Genomic DNA, 19,166 nt, shown 5'->3' with positions numbered 1-19,166 from the left:
CAAGCCACGGAGATGTAGACATTAGGAAAGATTTCTCATGCAATGGTTAGGAAGATTAATTTTAAAGGAGGAGCCCCTGAGAGGTTTGTAACTGCTGGATTTTTTTTTTTTTTTTAAAGGGTGTTGGGTTTTGGATTGCTGAAGTATCAGATTTGAAACTGAGAGGAAACCTGCACTCTGTGCAACCACTGAATAGCCGTGGCTTCCCCTCCCCCCACCTGCCTCTGCTGTGTCGATATTTACTCCTTCCTGTGCGTGTGTGTGCCCATGCGTGTCGTTCCAAGTCTGTACCTCCTTGTCACGTTTGCGGGCATTGTAGACCCGTTTCCCATCGTGGGTGTCCCCGTGAGGCTCTGACCAGGCCAAAGGGGAAAACCAGAAACACGAGAAGAGAAACACTGCCCTTTGAAAAACACTTCAGATGGATGAAATAAATTTTGCATTAAAGATAATCTTCAGGGGGCGCCTGGGTGGCTCAGTGGGTTGAGCCTCTGCCTTCAGCTCAGGTCATGATCTCAAGGTCCTGGGATCGAGCCCCGCATCGGGCTCTCTGCTCAGCAGGGAGCTTGCTTCCTCCTCTCTCTCTGCCTGCCTCTCAGCCTACTTGTGATCTCTGTCTGTCAAATAAATAAATAAAATATTAAAAAAATAATAAAATTGTTTAAAAAAAAGATAATCTTCAGAATGATTTATTCACACCTACTTTCTTGAAGAGGGTAAAGCCGGAGGCCTCTGACAGCAGGGGGTTGTGAGGTTCCATCTGGGTCATGCATTCATTCCACAGTTCCTGGACACTGTGCACGGCCAAGTGGTGGAGGCAGAGATCAATGGGGCAGGGCCTCTGCCCTTGGGAGGCTCGCAGTGGATCAGGGGACAGAACTGTGAGAATATGCTCATCCATGAGGAGCCAGAACTGCTCACCCCAAGCAGAGGGCATCTCAGGGGAGAATTTCTGGGTTGGATACCACATCTTAGAGCACAATTTTGGCACCAAAAAGTCAGTCTTTGTGGCCTGGCTGGCAAAGAACCCTTCATGTGCTGCATTTAAGGCAAGACCGGAATTTTAGGGACCAGGAGGATGGAAGCTAGAGAGAGAAAAGGAGGCCCAGCTCGTGGTGTGGGAAAGGGCCAGCGGAGGCTTTCTGGCCGAGGAGTGGGGCTGGGGCAGCTGAGAAAGGCTTCCAAGGACAGGGGCGGGTGATATTCCATTTGAATTACTTGCTGGGCTGCCCGAGATGCCCCACGTTTTGGGCCATCACCCCTCAAAGCTTCATGAAATCCACACCTTTGCTGGCAGATGCAAATTATTATATCCAACTTCCACGGCAGCCAATGTGGCAACATCTATCACCTTGAGAAAGGCACTGGCCCTTCTGTCCCACTAGTGCTCTCCTAGAAACTTATTCTTAGACATTATTGTATTTGTGCAAAAGGATATATGCTCATATGTATTCATTGCAGCTTCACTTACCATAGGAAATAATGGGACAGCCTAAATATCCATGGACAGAGAGCTAGTTAAATCATGGACCTCTACAACGTGGCAGGGCTCAGCGCAGTGAAAGGGAGGAAGGCAAGAACCTTTGACCCGATGTGGAAGGATTTCCAGGACCTATTGAGCGAAAAGGTAAGGTGCAAAGTCTGTGTATACGTGTAACTTCCTGCATGAGTATGTGTGAAAATTATTGCCGGCACAGTTGGTGAGAAACTGGTCCCAGCAGTTTCCTCTGGGTGGGGGGGCAAACGCGCGGTGTGGACCTGTGGTAGAGGGACTCACATCTTTTACCCTTGCTGATTCCTTTCCACACTGCACAGGCGACCCTGTGTAAGCAGCAGAGATTGTGGAGATGACTGCCTGTGACAGTCCACCCTTCAGCCTTGCTGTCTTGGATCACTGGCTTCAGGGGAAGGCACCTCCTTGGACCTGAGCCTGGTCAAGTTGGGGAGATGGCCGCCTAGTGAGAAACCTTCGCAGCAGCTGGCCGACCCTGTGAGGGATTGTCCGGCCCCCGGGAAGCTCTGAGGAGACTGCAGCCCAGACTGACATCTCAACGGCAACCTTCTGAGCGACCCTGAGGCAGAACCATCCAGCTCAGCCCCTCCCCAACTCCTCACCCACAGTAACCATGTGACATACCAAATGCTTATTGTCTCAAGTCACCAAATTTTGACACAGATTGCTGTGCATCAGTTTGTTCTACGTGCTTTTATTTCTTCTACATGTTGTACCTTGTGCATCTGTGCGTGTCCAGACAGTGGTGGTGATCATGCTGGTCATAATCCTAACCATCTACACCACATTGACTGTGTGTGTGATACTACAGGATGATCAGCACTGGGTAGTTGTGGGGTGCAGAGGTGGGAACCAGCGCAGAGCAAGGAACCCTTCCTAAGTAGGACTCCCCATAAGTACTCAGTGAGAGGGGAGAGGAGGCTGACTTCCAGGTGTGTGTTTGTGTGTGTGTGTGTGTGTGCGTGCGTGTGCAGCACACAAGCAGAAGCTTCATACCAGCTGCCTGCAAGTCCACAGACCCTTTCAGTTTGGCTGGCATCCTGGATTTTAAAATCTGAACTTGACATCCACCAGAATTGCTAAAATTGTTAATGTTGACAATGTCAAGTGTTGGCAAAGACATAAAGCAAGTGGATTTTCATAGGTTGCTGGAGGGAGTATAAATGGACACATTTGGAAAACCATTTGGGAGAGTCTACTGAGCTCAACGTATGCTATCCTATGGCCCAGAAAGTTTACTCCCAAGTGTGTATCGGAGAGGAGAGAGGCCATGAGTCCTCCAAAGTCAATGTGCAAGAATGTTATTCATAATAGTAGATTAATCAAAGCCAAGCAGGGGCTCATTGAAACCTCTGATCCATAACCAATCAGCCAGCACAGGTGACAGCCTGAATTTGTGACTGGTGTCTGAGGTGGGACAGGGTCGGTCTTCTGGGACTGGGTCCTTAACCTATAGGATCTGATGCTGTCTCCAGGTAGATGGTGCCTGAATTGAGGAGAATCATGGGACACCCAGCTAGTGTCTGAGAATTGCTTGTCTGGGAGGGGTTGGGGAACCCATACCTAGAAACTGGGTGCGGAATGTTAATGCCCTCTTCATCCTGCTGCAGGGATCATGGTGGATGGATGGTTCAGAAGCTGCTCTTCCGTGCCAAGACCCTACTTCATCCAGGCTTCTCACAGCCAATGTCTGAGCATGCAGGGTGCCAATACTGGTCTGTTCCCATGAGATATGGGACCTTGGGCAATGTATTAGTTTGGGCTGCTGTCACAAGTTATAGACAGGGGAGCTTATGAAGTAAAAAAAATATATCTGACCCTCCTGGAGGCTGGAAGTCTGAGATCGGGGTGCCATCATGGTTTAGTTCTGGCAGAGCCTTCGTCTGAGCTGTAGACTGTCGTCTCTTCTTTGTACCCTCACATGGGGGAGAGGGCTAGTTAGCTCTCTGGCCTCTTCTCATGGGGGCACTAATCCCATTCATGAGGGCTCCACCCTCATGACCTGTGTACCTCTGAGAGGACCAGATCTTATCACATTGGGATTAGGTCTCAACGTATGAATTTTAGTTCATGTCAGGCTATGTTGGCTTGGGGATTCCCCCATTAGCCTGGTGAAGCTTCCCTGGCACTGTTCTGAAGTTTGAGACTTTTTATACCCAGTTCTTCTTTCTTCCTCTCTTTCTGGGTGTCCCACCAGCAGAGTAGTCTGCAGGCTCTCTCCAACTTTCCTGGAAACCTCTTCTTTATCCTTCATGGTCTTCCTTCCAATTCATGGGCTGCATGTCTGCTCCTGTCTTAGTGTCTGCTTATTGGAAGACCCCAACTAGACACAGATGTACCAGTGGTCCCCCCACCACCCAAGACCCCAGCCTCCAGACTCTTCAACATCTCCAGACTCTGTCTCTGCTCTGCCCTCCCTTTGCTTCCTGTTTTCACATTTTATTTTTTTTATTTAAAGATTTTATTTATTTATTTGACAGAGAGAAATCACAAGTAGATGGAGAGGCAGGCAGAGAGAGAGAGAGAAGCAGGCTCCCCGCTGAGCAGAGAGCCCGATGCGGGACTCGATCCCAGGACCCTGAGATCATGACCTGAGCTGAAGGCAGCGGCCCAACCCACTGAGCCACCCAGGTGCCCCAAACCCTCATCTCTCTCCTCCTTTACACTTGAGGTAATGGAAAAGCATTAATTTCTCTTCACATCTCAGGGAAACGTTTTTCTTTTTTTTATTAGAATTTTTTAAAAATTAGTTTTTAATTTTATTTTTTAATTGAGATATCATTGACATATAATATTGTTATTTTCAGGTGTACAACATAATGATTCAATATTTGTATATATTGTTATCAACACAGTAAGTCCCACGTCTTTACTTTTATTTTTGTTTACTTTGGTTTTGGTGTCAGATACAAGAAATCATCACCAAGACTGATATCAAGGAGCTTAGCACCTGTGTTTCCTTCTAGGACTTCCATGGTTTCAGGTCTTACAGTCAAGTCCTTAATCCATTTCGAGTTAATTTTCATTTATAGTATAACACAGCAGTCTAGTTTCATTCTTTTGCATGTGTCTGCCAAGTTTTCCTACACCATTTATTAAAGAGATTGTCTTTCCTGCATTGAATGTTCTTGGCTCCTTTGTCGTAAAATAAGTGATCATTTATGTGTTAATTTATATTTGCACTCATGATTCTGTTCCACCGATCTATGTGTCTGTTTTTATGCCAGTACCATACTCTTTTGATGACTATGATTTTGTAATATAGTTTGAAATCAGGGAGTTTGATACCCCAACTTTATTTTCCTTCCCAAAATTGCTTTGGCTATTGGGAGTTTTCTTGAAACAGAAAAATCATCACCTCTCTCATAATGCATTCTATTCCTGTTTCTTGAGAAAAACTCCAGGGGCATTTCTTCAAAAAATGGCTCATCAAACTTCTGTGCTTAGGCTCCACAAAGAGGATGAGGAGGGACAGTGTTTAATGGTGCTGGAAATAACTAGATGTCCAAATGCAAAAAAATCAACTTCTAGCTCTATCTCATATCTTATACAAAAATTTACTAATGATGGATTGGTGATCTAAATGTAAGGCATTGAACTGTAAATCATGTAGAAGAAAAACTTCGGAAAATCTTTGAGCTTGGGCTAAGCAAAGAGTCCTCAGATAGACATAAAAAACATGATCCAGAAAGACAAAAAATGAAGAATTGGACTTTGCCAAAATTCAACTTTTGTTCTGTGAGATATACTTTTCAATTCAAAAGAAAAGCCTCAGGCTAGGTGTGTGTATTTGCAAATCACACATCTGACAAAGGGATATATATTCAGAATATATAAAGAACTCCCAAAACTGAACAAAGAGGGAAAAAACTGTCCAATACAAAAATGGTCAAAATATTTCCATAGATGTTTTATCAGGGAAGATATAAAGATGGCAAATAAGCATGTAAGAAATTTTCAACATCTTTAGACATTAGGGAAATGCAAATTAAAACCATAACAAGATGTCACTACACACCTAGTTGAATGGCTATAAAAACCAAAGCAAGGGGCACCTCGGAGGCTCCATCAGTTGGGTATCTGGCTTCAGTTCAGGTCACGATCCCAGGGTCCCAGAATCGAGCCCAGCATCGGGCTCCCTGCTCAGTGGACAGCCTGCTTCTCCTTCTCCCTCTGCTGTTCCCTCTGCTCATGTGCTCTCTCTCTCTCTGCCAAACAAATAAATAAAATCTTAAGGGGTGCCTGGGTGGCTCAGTCATTAAGCATCTGCCTTCAGCTCAGGTTGTGATCCTAGCGTCCTGGGATCAAGCCCTGCATCAGGCTCCCTGTTCGGCAGGAAGACTGCTTCTTCCTCTCCCACTCCCCCTGCTTGTGTTCCCTCTCTCGCTGTGTCTCTCTCTGTTAAATAAATAAAAACTTGAAAAAAATAAAATCTTAAAAAATAATAACTACGGGCACCTGTGTGGCTCAGTGGGTTGAGCCACTGCCTTCGGCTCAGGTCATGATCTCAGGGTCCTGGGATCGAGTCCCGCATCGGGCTCTCTGCTCAGCAGGGAGCCTGCTTCCTCCTCTTTCTCTCTGCCTGCCTCTCTGCCTACTTGTGACCTCTCTCTGTCAAATAAATAAAATCTTAAAAAATAATAATAACTAGCTAACTAACGAAATAAATAAATAAATAAAATCTTAAAAAAAAAAACCCACCCAGAACAAACAATGACAATACCAGGTACCGATGAGGATGTGGATCAGCTGACACTTTCCTACTTTGCTACTAGGATTGCAAAATGGTACAACCATTTGAGAGACAGTATGACAATATCTGGAGAACTTAAACATACTCTCACCGTATGGCCCAGCCATCTCACTCATGCTTACTCAGGAGAAGTAAAGACTTTCATTCACACCAAACGAAACACCAGGTCCTGGTCCTGCACCCAGGACCTACATGCCCTTGTCCACCTGTTGATGGTGGGAACTCACCATCCCAGCTGCTTTGCCATCCAGAGCAGGCATTGCCTATCACGAGGGGGTTGTGCTAGAAGAAGAATCCAAGACTCAAAAGTTCCATCCTGCATGTTTCCATGGATAAGACATCCTAAAAGGCAAAACTATAAGACAAAGACCAGACAGCGTTGTTTCTAGTTAGGTGTGGACTGACTGCAAAGGACCAATATGAGGGTAACTTTGGGAATTTTGGATGTGCTTTCAGATTCTGATTGTGGTAGTGGTTGCAATGTCTACCTTTACCAGAACACATTACACTGTAAACTAGCAGAATGGCATTTAGTGTAATTTAAAAAATAAAAACAAGTATTAGTAAAATACATAATTGTGTAATCTGTAATTTCGATTCTCCTAGCACGTAGAACATTTCCCACATTTGTTCTTCATATGGTTGCCAATTACACTGGAATTTGTGTGTGCGTGTGTTTCAAAAGTTTAATGTATTACATTTTTTTTTTTTTAAAAAAAGGCAAAGTCTGGGAGTTGGGGTTTGGCAGCCATCTAGGTATTAAAGAAAATCATGCTGGAAAACTTCCAAGTTGCCTATTGTTAGAGAGGATGAAAAAAAATCCAGTTCAGTCTTCTGTTTTCAGGAGCTTCTTACGTTCAGGGGGAGTTCTTCAGCTATTTCCTTACTGGGAGGCCAGGGTAGGAACTTCCCTCCCCTTCCTTAAGCCCCCAGAGGGAATTTCCCAAGTAGAGCCTCACAGTCTCCCTCCTCCAAACCCTGAGAAGCAGAAGGCAGAATAAATCAAAATCAATCCGTAAAATCAAAGACATACTACAACGATAACAAGCAAAACCTCACACACCAAATGAAATGAAATACAAATAGGAAGAAACAACAAAACAAAACAATACAAAAACCAACCCAGGGTCATAGGGAAGCTCTATTTTTAATTTCTTGAGGAATCTCCACACTGTTCCCCAAAGAGGCTGCACCAACTTGCATTCCCACCAACAGTGGAAGAGGGTTCCCCTTTCTCCACATCCTCTCCAACACATGTTGTTTCCTGTTTTGTTAATTTTGGCCATTCTAACTGGTGTAAGGTGATATCTCAGTGTGGTTTTAATTTGAATCTCTCCGAGGGCTAATGATGATGAACATTTTTTCATGTGTCTGATAGCCATTTGTATGTCTTGATTGGAGAAGTGTCTGTTCATATCTTCTGCCCACTTTTTGGTATGTTTGCCTGTTTTGTGTGGGTTGAGTTTGAGGAGTTCATTATAGATCCTGGATATCAACCTTTTGTCTGTACTGTCATTTGCAAATATCTTCTCCCATTCCGTGGGTTGCCTCTTTGTTTTTTTGACTGTTTCCTTTGCTGCGCAGAAGCATTTGATTTTGATGAAGTCCCAAAAGTTTATTTTCGCTTTTGTTTCCTTTGCCTTTGGAGACATATCTTGAAAGAAGTTGCTGTAGCTGATATCGAAGAGATTACTGCCTATGTTCTCTAGGATTCTGATGGATTCCTGTCTCACGTTGAGGTCTTTTATCCATTTTGAGTTGATCTTTGTGTACGGTGTAAGAGCATGGTCGAGTTTCATTCTTCTACATATAGCTGTCCAGTTTTCCCAGCACCATTTATTGAAGAGACTGTCTTTTTTCCACTGTATATATTTTCCTGTCCTAGGTATTTACCCCAAAGATACAGATGTCGTGAAAAGAAGGGCCATCTGTACCCCAATGTTTATAGCAGCAATGGCCACAGTCGCCAAACTATGGAAAGAACCAAGATGCCCTTCAACGGATGAATGGATAAGGAAGATGTGGTCCATATACACTATGGAGTATTATGCCTCCATCAGAAAGGATGAATACCCAACTTTTGTAGCAACATGGACATGACTGGAAGAGATTATGCTGAGTGAAATAAGTCAAGCAGAGAGAGTCAATTATCATATGGTTTCACTTATTTGTGGAGCATAACAAATAGCATGGAGGACAAGGGGTGTTAGAGAGGAGAAGGGAGTTGGGGTAAATTGGAAGGGGAGGTGAACCATGAGAGACTATGGACTCTGAAAAACAATCTGAGGGGTTGGAAGTGGTGGGGGGGGTGGGAGGTTGGGGTACCAGGTGGTGGGTATTAAAGAGGGCATGGATTGCATGGAGCACTGGGTGTGGCGAAAAAATAATGAATACTGTTTTTCTGAAAATAAATAAATTGAAAAAAAAATAAAAGACAAAAAAAAAAAAAACAAAAACCAACCCAGGCATAGAAACAGCCTTATGAAGGCCTGGGCAAAATAGCACGCCAAAATCCTCCTAAAGGGGGAATTGGAGTTATGAGAAACAAGATTCAGAAATGAGTCTAGTTCTTAACACTGCCCTGACCCCTCTCCCCAACCCCCAAAGATGTAAGGGGGAAGAAAGGGAGAGTAGGAGCCTGCTGGGACAGTGATACCATCCAATCAAAGACAGAAAGACTGAGGCCCTGAGTGGCTCAGGGAAGAGAAGCAGAAATTATTAGTGGCCTCCACGCCCCCACAGTCTCCAGGGCCTTATGGAGGCAGATTGGACCACCTGGCCTTGCGTTGAGTTTTCCTGGCTGGAGAGCACAGCTAGAGATGCAAGACAGAACAATCATGTCATATCACTTTAATTTTCTCCAGCCACACATTCCTCAGGGACTCAGAAATGGATGCTGCCTCTGGGTCTGACCAAACCTCGGAATGTCTTCCCACCTAGAGCTGCCCTGTACTTTGATTTCCTTTGATGATAATGAAAAAAAAAGAATTCTAGATCCCAGAGGCAAAACTGCTCCTATTTCCCACCAAAGTCAGCCCCTGAGCTGCACCCAGGACCTATGTGCCCTTGTCCACCTGTTGATGGTGGGAACTCACCATCCCAGCTGCTTTGCCATCCAGAGCAGGCATTGCCTATTTGGTATCGAGGGGCTTTGCTTAGAGACTCTGGCCAGGTCCCTGCAGGAACTATAGGGAATCCAAATGTCCACCAAAGGGAGAGACATTAACCCATCGCTGAAGCCCCCCTCATCAGATTGCCAGCTCACAGGGCTGCCTGACATTATGGTATTAAGAGAAGAAAGTACAGAGAACTTAAAACACCCAGTGTCAGGACAGACCTTTGCATTACATAAGGGCCCTTTACAAAGTGTCTGTGAGTGTGTGTGTGTTAACAAAACTTTAAAATACTTACTGTAAAACAGACCCCCCCCAAAAAAAGCAACAACAACAAAAAATTCCCCAAATGCCTCATCAATTTAAATTGCAAGGTTTAAAACTATGGAAAGAACCTAGATGTCCATCAACAGATGAATGGATAAAGAAGAGGTGGTATATATACACAATGGAATACTATGCAGCCATCAAAAGAAATGAAATCTTGCCATTTGCGACAACGTGGATGGAACTAGAGCGTATCATGCTCAGTGAAATAAGTCAAGCGGAGAAAGACAACTATCATATGATCTCCCTGATATGAGGAAGTGGAGATGCAACATGGGAGCTTAAGGGGGCAAGAGAAGAATAAATGAAACAAGATGGGATTGGGTGGGAGACAAACCATAAGTGACTCTTAATCTCACAAAACAAACCGAGGGTTGCTGGGGGGAGGGGGGTTGGGAGAAGGGGGTGGAGTTATGGACATTGGGGAGGGTATGTGCTTTGGTGAGTGCTGTGAAGTGTGTAAACCTGGTGATTCACAGACCTGTACCCTGGGGATAAAAATATATTATATGTTTATAAAAAATTAAAAATTAAAAAAAAATTGCAAGGTTTAAAAAACCGAACAGCGCAGCACGCAGAGGCTTACCTTGCAGTCCCTCCCTCATCTCCTGTCCTCCCCCAGCCAGCCAATTGGCTCTTTTTTGGCTGGTTTGTAAGCACCATGCAGGCTTGTTAAAGCCTTGCCGTCAGTCTCAGCCAGACCTGCATGTTCTGAGTCCCTCTATCCCAGGGGACTGGGCATGAAGTTAAAGACTGAATTTGCAGTGTTTTCAAAGAAGAGATCAGCCCCCCACAGAGCATGTGGACTAGTGACCAGAAGCGTTGTGTTTCTGTCCTGCATTGTGACCAGGAGTGATTTTGGAATATCTATGTCCTGTTTAAGAACGTGGGTCCCTTTTGGTTTTCATTCTCTTGTGCTAAACTGCCCTCAACTCCTTGTCCCCTTCTCCCCACCCTTCGTGACAGGAGCACTGGTCACATGGGGCTCTGGCTGCAGTTGCGGTGGATTAGACATAGGGTTTCACCTGGCCAAAGGGGGTTTGACTTTCTAGAGTTCAAACCTTCTTTCTAGTTTTACATTTTGTCCTGAATTCATCCTTTAAAGCATAGAACAGATTTTCCCAATGGGTAGTGCTGCATCTAACTAAAACCTGGAATGTATTTATTTGCCTTTAGGTTTGGACTATTTCCCAGTTCTGAGACCAGAAGACAGTTTCCCTTTCAAGGTCATAGCATACAGTTGGGTAGGTTGTTCACTGCACGAAGAGGCTCAGCAGAGATGAGAGAGAGCTAGCATTCAACCTTCACTGCACTTTACAAGCTGTGTTCTATAGGCTGCACCGGCCCAGAGGGGGTACCCTTTTTAAGTTGTTAGTCTAAAAGGGAATTTGCAGAGGATGGAGATTCTTTTTCTATCCACTACCCACAATACAACCCCCTTTGAATTACTGTAGGCTTTGACATTACATAAACCAACCCATGATCCTTTTATGGGCAGGTCATTCTCCTGGGTCTCTTGGAGAGCAGCCTGGAGATGGTCTTCATGAAATTCATCCTTAGAATCAATGGATCTTGACTGGGGACAATTTCTGTCCCCAAGGACATTACCCAATGTCTGGAGACATTTTTGGTGATCACAAGTTGGGGTATTCCTGTCTTCAGTGGGTAGAGGCCAGGGATGCTGCTAAATATCCTACAATTCACAGGACGGCCCCATAACAACAAATTGTACAACCTCAATGTCAATAGTGCCGCTGTTGAGGAACTCCATCCAAAATGAACATAACAGAATCATCAACTAAAGCAGATTGTCCTGTTGCCATTCTGGGTGCCTGGCTCATTGCCAACTGCAACCATGATGGCAGCTGTCCCCATGCCTATGTCTACGCTTATTTCCCGTCTGCTGCTGCTGCTGCCCAGCTCTTGGGAAGGTCTCACCTCCGTATTGGAGCCTTGGCCCGTGTCCTGTCTTGGGTCAGAGTGCAGGGAGTGACCAGGGCCCTTCCTTATTTCCATTGCCTGCAGAAAGGGCTGCAGGAGACAGTGAAGCCCCTCAGGGGAAGGTGAGAGGGGGGACAGGGGCAGGAAGTCTCAGCTGCCTCCCCATGCTGGTCTCCTCGCCCTGCACCCACCTTGGATTTCTGGGGTTGGGCAGGGAGAGCTGTGGTTTCCACACATACCTGTAGCCCCTCAAGCTGCTCCTTCCTGAGCCCTCAGAGGCCTGGAAGCCCAAAAGCCCAATACTGGATTTTGGAGTGGTTCTTTGTCGTTAGTCACACTCTCCTTTTCCACCCACAGCATCCCTGGTGGTTCCAGGTCCTGCTTTGTGCCTCAGCATCCTGAGTCTTTCTGTGACTTGGCCTCGCTGGAGACATAGGCCCTGAGGACAAGGGCCTGGGGCCCAGTCCCCATGTGCACACCGACAGTAATTGTTTCCGTTGATTTGAATTTCCCCTTAGAAGCACAGCTAGAGTCAGAGAACACAATAGAAATGTTCTGAGGCCAACTGCCTCCCTCAACCACACTCCATAAATATAGAAGCTGTTTTCTCTAAGAAGAATCCCTTTTGACTCTTGACTATCTAGAGTTCAAACCTTCTTTAAAAGCACTGGCGTGTGTCTGCTATTTATGGGACTTGTTTCCCTCTGAGGTCTTCTACTGGAGAAAGAAACCTCATGTCCACACCTCAGCTCATGGTACATGCAGGGTTTCCTGCTTGTCTGAGGACAACAATTCTCAGAGAATAATCCCTTAATGAGGGTCAACTCACAATCACAGAAAAATAAGAAAAGGAAAAAGTAACTGCAACTTCAAAAATGAAATAAAATTCTCAAAGTGTTTATCTTCCATTTAACAAAACATAGGTCACGCTTGCAACTGCCCAATGTTCTTAGAATGATCAAAGCTTGAGTCTTGTTGCTTTGGCGAAGGCATACGTTTCTGGACACAATCTGTGATTGCTCAATGTGATATCCTTCGCTTAATGTGTGACTCTTGTTTCTTCGTCATAAGAGTCAAGTTTTGCAAACACATTTAATTATTTTATCAGTTTTCTTTTTTTAAAAAAAGATTTTATTTATCTGAGAGAGAGAGAGTTAGAGAGAACATAGGTGGGGAAGAGGGGGAGAGGTGTGGGGCTCGATCCCACAACCCCAGAGATCATGACCTGAGCCAAAGATAGATCCCCAACCGACTGAGCCACCCAGGTGTCCTTATTTTATCAATTTTCTTAACCCATTGAAATTGAGATCATTCTCTTTTGAAGCACCTGTCATATTATTAGCCTAAATGATGTTCTTCAACTGTTATCTGGTCTATTTTTTTAAATGAATTGTTCATTTAATCAAAGTGAGACAGTCTTTTAAAAAGGATTTTACCTTGAATTCTATTTTTTGAAGCTAATAACATTATACTCTACCCTTCACATTCTTAGTGTTTGCTAAACAACTTTCAGGCACACAAATATTGCCCAAACAATCTTTTGATTGTTTTACAATCAAAAAAAATCTTTACGTTTTTTTCTAGCATGAAAAGACAGCGAATTTCTCATCTAAAAGCCACCTTCTTCATCCCCATTCTCTACCTCGGTACCACAGGGCACAGCACCAAGGCTCTTCCTAGTCCATCCATCCTCAGGGGAGTCCCAAACAGACTTTATGGCCTTCCAAGTCCCACAAGTGTGACCTCCGACTTGCAGGTCTGAATTGGGGCCCCTTAAACATGTGTTTGAGCAGAATCATCTTAAGGCCCAGGCAGTTCTACGTTAACAATAGTAACACCATGGAGCACCTGCTGGGCCTTTCTGTGCTCTAGGCCATGTGCCAAGTGCTCTGGCTGATAGTTCACTCGAGCCTGGCAACATCCCAATGAGGACAGTCCATGATCAGCCCTGTATTTCATCTCATTTTGCACTGGGAAAAGGGAGGCTCGGAGAGTTTACAGACTTCGCAAAGCCATCCTCTAGAGAGTGGCAGAACGGGCGCTCTCTTCCAGGGCTGTCTGACCCAAAGCTCTTGCTCCTGGCTGTTTACATGTACGAAGGAGCCCTCTGCTCGGCCTCTGCTTCTTTCTGGCTGCTTCCGATTTCCCACTCGTATATGACTTGTATGGACGATCCTAACGCTTTTCCTAGGGATTCCTATCTGACCCTGCCATCTCTAGGTCTTCCAATTTTGCCTTCCTCTCGTTAGTGTAGCTCAAAGGTAAGTGGGGTCCCACGTGGCTCCGTTTGTGTGTGCGTGTGGCAGTCACAGAAACATGGAACCACAGTCACAAAGTACTTCAGAGAACTTCCAAATCCAGGCTCAGCTGCTGGAGGAAACGTTACAGGAGAAAACACGATCTCACGGTCCAGCAAAGGTTCAACACTCCTCCTCTCCATCACCACTCCTTGTGCCTCCTCACCCAGTGACAGCTCCCCAAGACGCCCTTCCTCCCCCACTCCCGTCTCCTGGCCCTCCAGATTCTCCCTGACACTCAGCCAGACGCTGCTGTTCCTTTCCTTCCTCTTCGTTTCCCATCGCAGCTCTTTATCCTGCGACCAACCTCCCCTCTCTGGTGCCTTCAGTTTCCTCTTGTCCTTTGTCTACTGCCCAGATCCAGCATATCCAGCGGTAGGTCATTGTCTGACTCAGAAAGTGAGACTCCTTGCCCTGGGGAGCGCGCGTATGAGAGAGAGAGAGAGAGATTGAGGAAGGTGGAATACTTTTCATCTCTGGCGCACCAGTGAGTTCTGAGCGGGCCTGAGAACGAGGCTGATGGCTTGTCGCTCCTTGCAGGAGAGGAGAAAATGTCTCCAAGTCAGATTTCCTTGCATCCGTCCCCCGTGCTTCTCTGCTGAGACATCCTATTCCCCGTGTACGGGACCCACTTATTTGGAAAGCTGCCAGCACCCACCCAGCCTGGCAGGCCACCCATGGGTTCCGCCGGGAGCAGGTGTGGCGGGGGTGGGGGCGCTCAGGCCCCATGGCTGCCCGGACAGCATTTACATCTTCTCGAAGCAGCCAAGCTCCCCTCCTGCCTGCACACTTTTTATAATCGCAATAAGACAACTCTGGGGAAGATCATCTTGTGGGAACTCCGGGGAGTAATCATCTAATCACGTTCTGGGCTGATTTGAGGCACTCATCTGGACCAAATGCCTCCCCACACCCCGGGAGCGGCTTTATGAGGCAGCAGCCAGGCCCCATCGAGCCTTATTGCTTAATTAAAAACAAATTCCTGAGTAATTTATTTTTCTGTTTTTTATTATTTTTTTATTTTTTGTCTTCCCATAAAGCCGCCAGCCACACAAAGGATGAGGGAGAAGCCTGGGAGTTGGGAAAGGAAGCTGAGATTTACAACTCTGGCTGCTGAATTAGCCACCTTGGCTCTCACTCGGGCTTGACATTAAAGCATTAAGTGGAAAGCCTTCCTGCGAGGCTGGGCCTCCAGGGTCTTAGGGAGCAAAGAGCAAGGAGGCAGGCCCGTGGGCGGGACACCTGGGGTGACTGCGTGATACCATCCCTCAGCCCCTGACCTCGGGATGTTGGTATTATTGCTCTGGGCTGTGCCAGACCCTCCAAAATGCCACCAGCTAATTGGGCCTTAATCTGCCTGTCTTGGGCTGTTGGAGTAGCCAGTAGTGTGGCCCGGCCCCTGCTTTGGGCCCTCCAGAGGCGTGATCCGCACCCCAGGAGGACCTGCCCACCACACTTGAGGTGACTCTGGTCTCGGGTCCCTCCCCGGGACAGGAGGGACAGATTCCACTTGTGTTCCAAGGTCATAGGGGGATCCAGATGGACATAGGTACCAGAGAAGCTGGGGTTCCCTCCTACTCAGAGGAGATGAGGAAGACTGTTTCAGAGGAGTTTTGGTTTTAAACAGAAGACGAGAGTCCCAGCTTCCCCGGAGAGTCTGCGAGAAGGGAGATATTCTCTTACTTCTTTGTACCAGGATGCACCAGGGTGCACAGCCTCAGGGAGAGCCAGCAAACAGGGCTATGTGCACTCATGCCTGTAGGACAGGCTGGGGCAGGTGTGCAGGTGTTGGGTGGGTTTCAGTGTGTGTTTGCAGAGGCCCAGATGTCCCTGTGCCACATAATCTGGGGCCAAGCTGTGGGGTTCAAATCTCAGCTCCACTTGGGCAAGTGACAACCTCTCTGGGCCTCAATTTTCTTATCTGTTAAATGGGAATAATGATAGCATTGACCTTACCAGGTTCCTGCGAGGATGAAAGGAGTTAATATGTGCACAACACTCAAAATAGTGCCTGGCAAGTGCTTCCTAAGTGTTCGTACACCTGTGAGCATGTCCTGGTGACTTCTTAAAAATTACATATACAGAAACCTCTCCAACTCAATTCACATTTTCCCATAGACTTTCATTTCAAAAATTAGGGATGAGATTTCTTGAAGAATTTTGTCCCTATGATAAACCAAAATTGCCAAGAAACAGGGGCTGATCTTCACAAAACAAGTCAGGGTTTATGCAGAATGAGTGTGCCTCATATCGGGTTCAAACCAGGGATCAATTGTGCTTAGAACTGAAAAGAAAACAGAGTTCTTTTGCCTATTGCAATTCTGAGAGCCGAACCCCTGGAATCACGTCTTCTACAGGAGAGCGGAGCCCTGAGTGTGCCCCTTCTCAGTCTCCTCTCCTCCCACGTCCATCAACACTTCAGAAATAAGGGCCAAGTGGCCAAAATCAGCTCTGGGAAGATTGCAATCAGGAGAGGAGATCTTAAGCCACTTCAGAAAGGGGGAGCCTTTCTGGGAAACGTCAGGTTCCTTCATTAGCATCTGCAGAAAAACATGCCTGAGAAGAAAGTCTGCATGAATCTGGGGTCTCAGAAGGGAAGGCCTGCCTACTGATCACAGGGGGCACCCCAGGGACCCAAGACGGGGGAGACCCCACCGAGTGACCATCAGCAAAGGCGGGCCACTGGAGGGTCACCGAAGTGACCGCTTGCTTTCCTTCTCTGGGAAGCCTCAGGTGGCCTACAATATCCTGCAGGATTTCTGGGGGTTGGTTGAGAAAGCAGGGATTCTGAGCCAGTCTTCTGGGTCCAAATCCCTGCCCCCACTGATCCTCCTCTTGGTTGTAACCGCCCCCCACACCCTGCCTGCGGGATTGGTGAGGACTTGACACAACAGTCATACTGTCATCCCCAAGCCTAGCCTCCTTGTTGAAACCAGGCACCCCAGGCCTGCCTATGCTTACACATATTTTTCTACTACTTTTGTCAGCGTGGGACCCTTTCTCCTTTCTGGCACAAATTCCTATTATCTTGGGGAACTCCACCTTTCTCTCTCTCCGGTCCTTTGATTCAGGGAAGACAGACCCAAGTGTCAGCCCAGAGACAGACATGAGTCTGGCCGACCAGAGCACCACATTCTCTAGCAGCACAGAGCAAAGATACAGCAAGAGAGAAGCGGTTCTGAAGATGGTTCATCCTCTGGATCAAGCCATTCCTGAAAGCCGTTCTCTTCTGACACTTCAATTAATGGTGGTTTGGGGACATACAGAGGATCCAGTCTAGGCCAACGAGAACCCAACACAGGCCCTTGGCTTGCAAGTGGAAATACATATCCTTGCACTGGGAAGTTCAGGCTGCTCACACGGGAACCAGATACTTCCCACCATCCATTGGCGGGATGCTGAGTGAGACTAAGTAGACATGGAAGAAAATATAACTGAGGAGGAGAAAGGCAGACTCCGGACAACACCTTTGGGTCCCTGAGACCAGCCCTGTCTGAAGTCACAATTGCCCCACCCTTTCCAGTTGCAGGAACCGCTATCCACTCCTCCCCCACCACCATTTCTTCATAAGCCAATTTTGAGTTCGGTTTCTGCACTTCAACTGGCAAATGCAGTTGACCCTTGAGCAATGTGGGGACTAGGGGCGCCGGCTACCTGTGCCGCTGAAAATTTGTGTATAATTTTGATTCCTCCAGATTAGCTACTGATAGTCTCTTGCTGACCGTAATTCTTACATAACATAAACAGTTGAGTAACACATATTTTGTATGTTATATGTATAGTATACCATAGCCCCATAATAAAGGAAGCGGGGGAAGAGAAAACGTTATTATGAAGATGTAAGGGAGAGAAAATACATCTACAGTACCATTCCATATTTACAAGGAAAAAAACACATGTAAGTGGACCTGTGCAGTTAAACCCATGTTGATCAAGGGTGAATCATACATAATTCAATCCTGCTTCACTTTCTGACTGGGAGGACAGAATGTGTCTCTGTGTCTCTGGGGTGTAGGTTCCTCATGGGCAAAGTTGGTTTAAAACCCTCCAGGAGGGGCCCCTGGGTGGTTCAGTGGGTTAAGCCGCTGCCTTCGGCTCAGGTCATGATCTCAGGGTCCTGGGATCGAGGCCCGCATCGGGCTCTCTGCTCAGCGGGGAGCCTGCTTCCTCCTCTCTCTCTCTCTCTGCCTGCTTGTGATCTCTCTTTGTCAAATAAATAAATAAAATCTTAAAAAAAAAAAAAACCCTCCAGGAGTTGCCTGAGGAAGAAATGTGTCCATTACATTGATTGGTTAAGATGTTTTCAGCTACAAGTAGCAGGAACTCCAACCTACGTCGGCTTAGACAAGAAGGAGTTTTATTTCACATCCCAGCAAGCTAAGAAGTAGAAGAGTCTGCTGGTTGTTGACTCAGGAGTTTGACCTTATTGTCCAGGATCCTGTTTCTCTCCGTTCCTCTGCCCGGGGTCCCCAGGGTGCGAGTTTTCCCTCAGACGGGCCTGGTTTCAAGGTTGCAGCTGATTTCCAGGCTTCCCTCCCCTGTCCAGCACCATCTAGAGGAGGAAAAGGGGCTGACGGGCTGTCTTTCTATGCTTCATCCCTACGAACAAACAGCTCCCTTACCACCAGTAAAACTTTGTAACAGGATAAATGAGGTTACACAGCTGTAACAAGAAAATCTCAACATCTCAGGGACTTTAAACATCAAAGCTTTACTTTTCACTGACGCTACAGGCCACAGCAGGTCAGTAAGGGGCTCTGTTTCCACACCCTCTCAGGAGCCCAGGCTGAGGCATCGGCTGCCGTCTCGAACACTGTTGGTGATTGTGCCCAATGGAAGAAGGTCTGGAGGGTCTTATACTCACAGTCAAACACTCTGGCTTAGAATGACACACATGGCTTCCACTTATGACTCATTGACTTGGGTTAGTTTTAAGGCCTCACCTGACTACAAGGAGACCAGGAAATAAATATTTCACTGCCCAAAGTGGGGGAGAACTGGAAATGCTGGGCAGATAGCACAGACAATCACAACAACAGCTGTCATGGTCTGGCATGGGGCCCCATGCCCCTCTCTACACCAGTGTCTGGCCAGGCGAGCAGGATGACCGTGCTGGGCCCAGAGCAGTTGTTGGGATGGGGCACGGAGGCTGGCCAGGCAACACGGAGGCCCCGGCAGCCTCTGAGTGCACCTGTCACTAGTGAGATACACATGGTGAGGGT

Source organism: Neovison vison, chromosome 7, assembly GCF_020171115.1.
Source record: "Neovison vison isolate M4711 chromosome 7, ASM_NN_V1, whole genome shotgun sequence".
Classification (NCBI taxonomy): Eukaryota; Metazoa; Chordata; class Mammalia; order Carnivora; family Mustelidae; genus Neogale; species Neogale vison.
The sequence above is the reverse complement of the archived record's forward strand: the minus strand, read 5'-3'. Positions refer to the sequence as shown.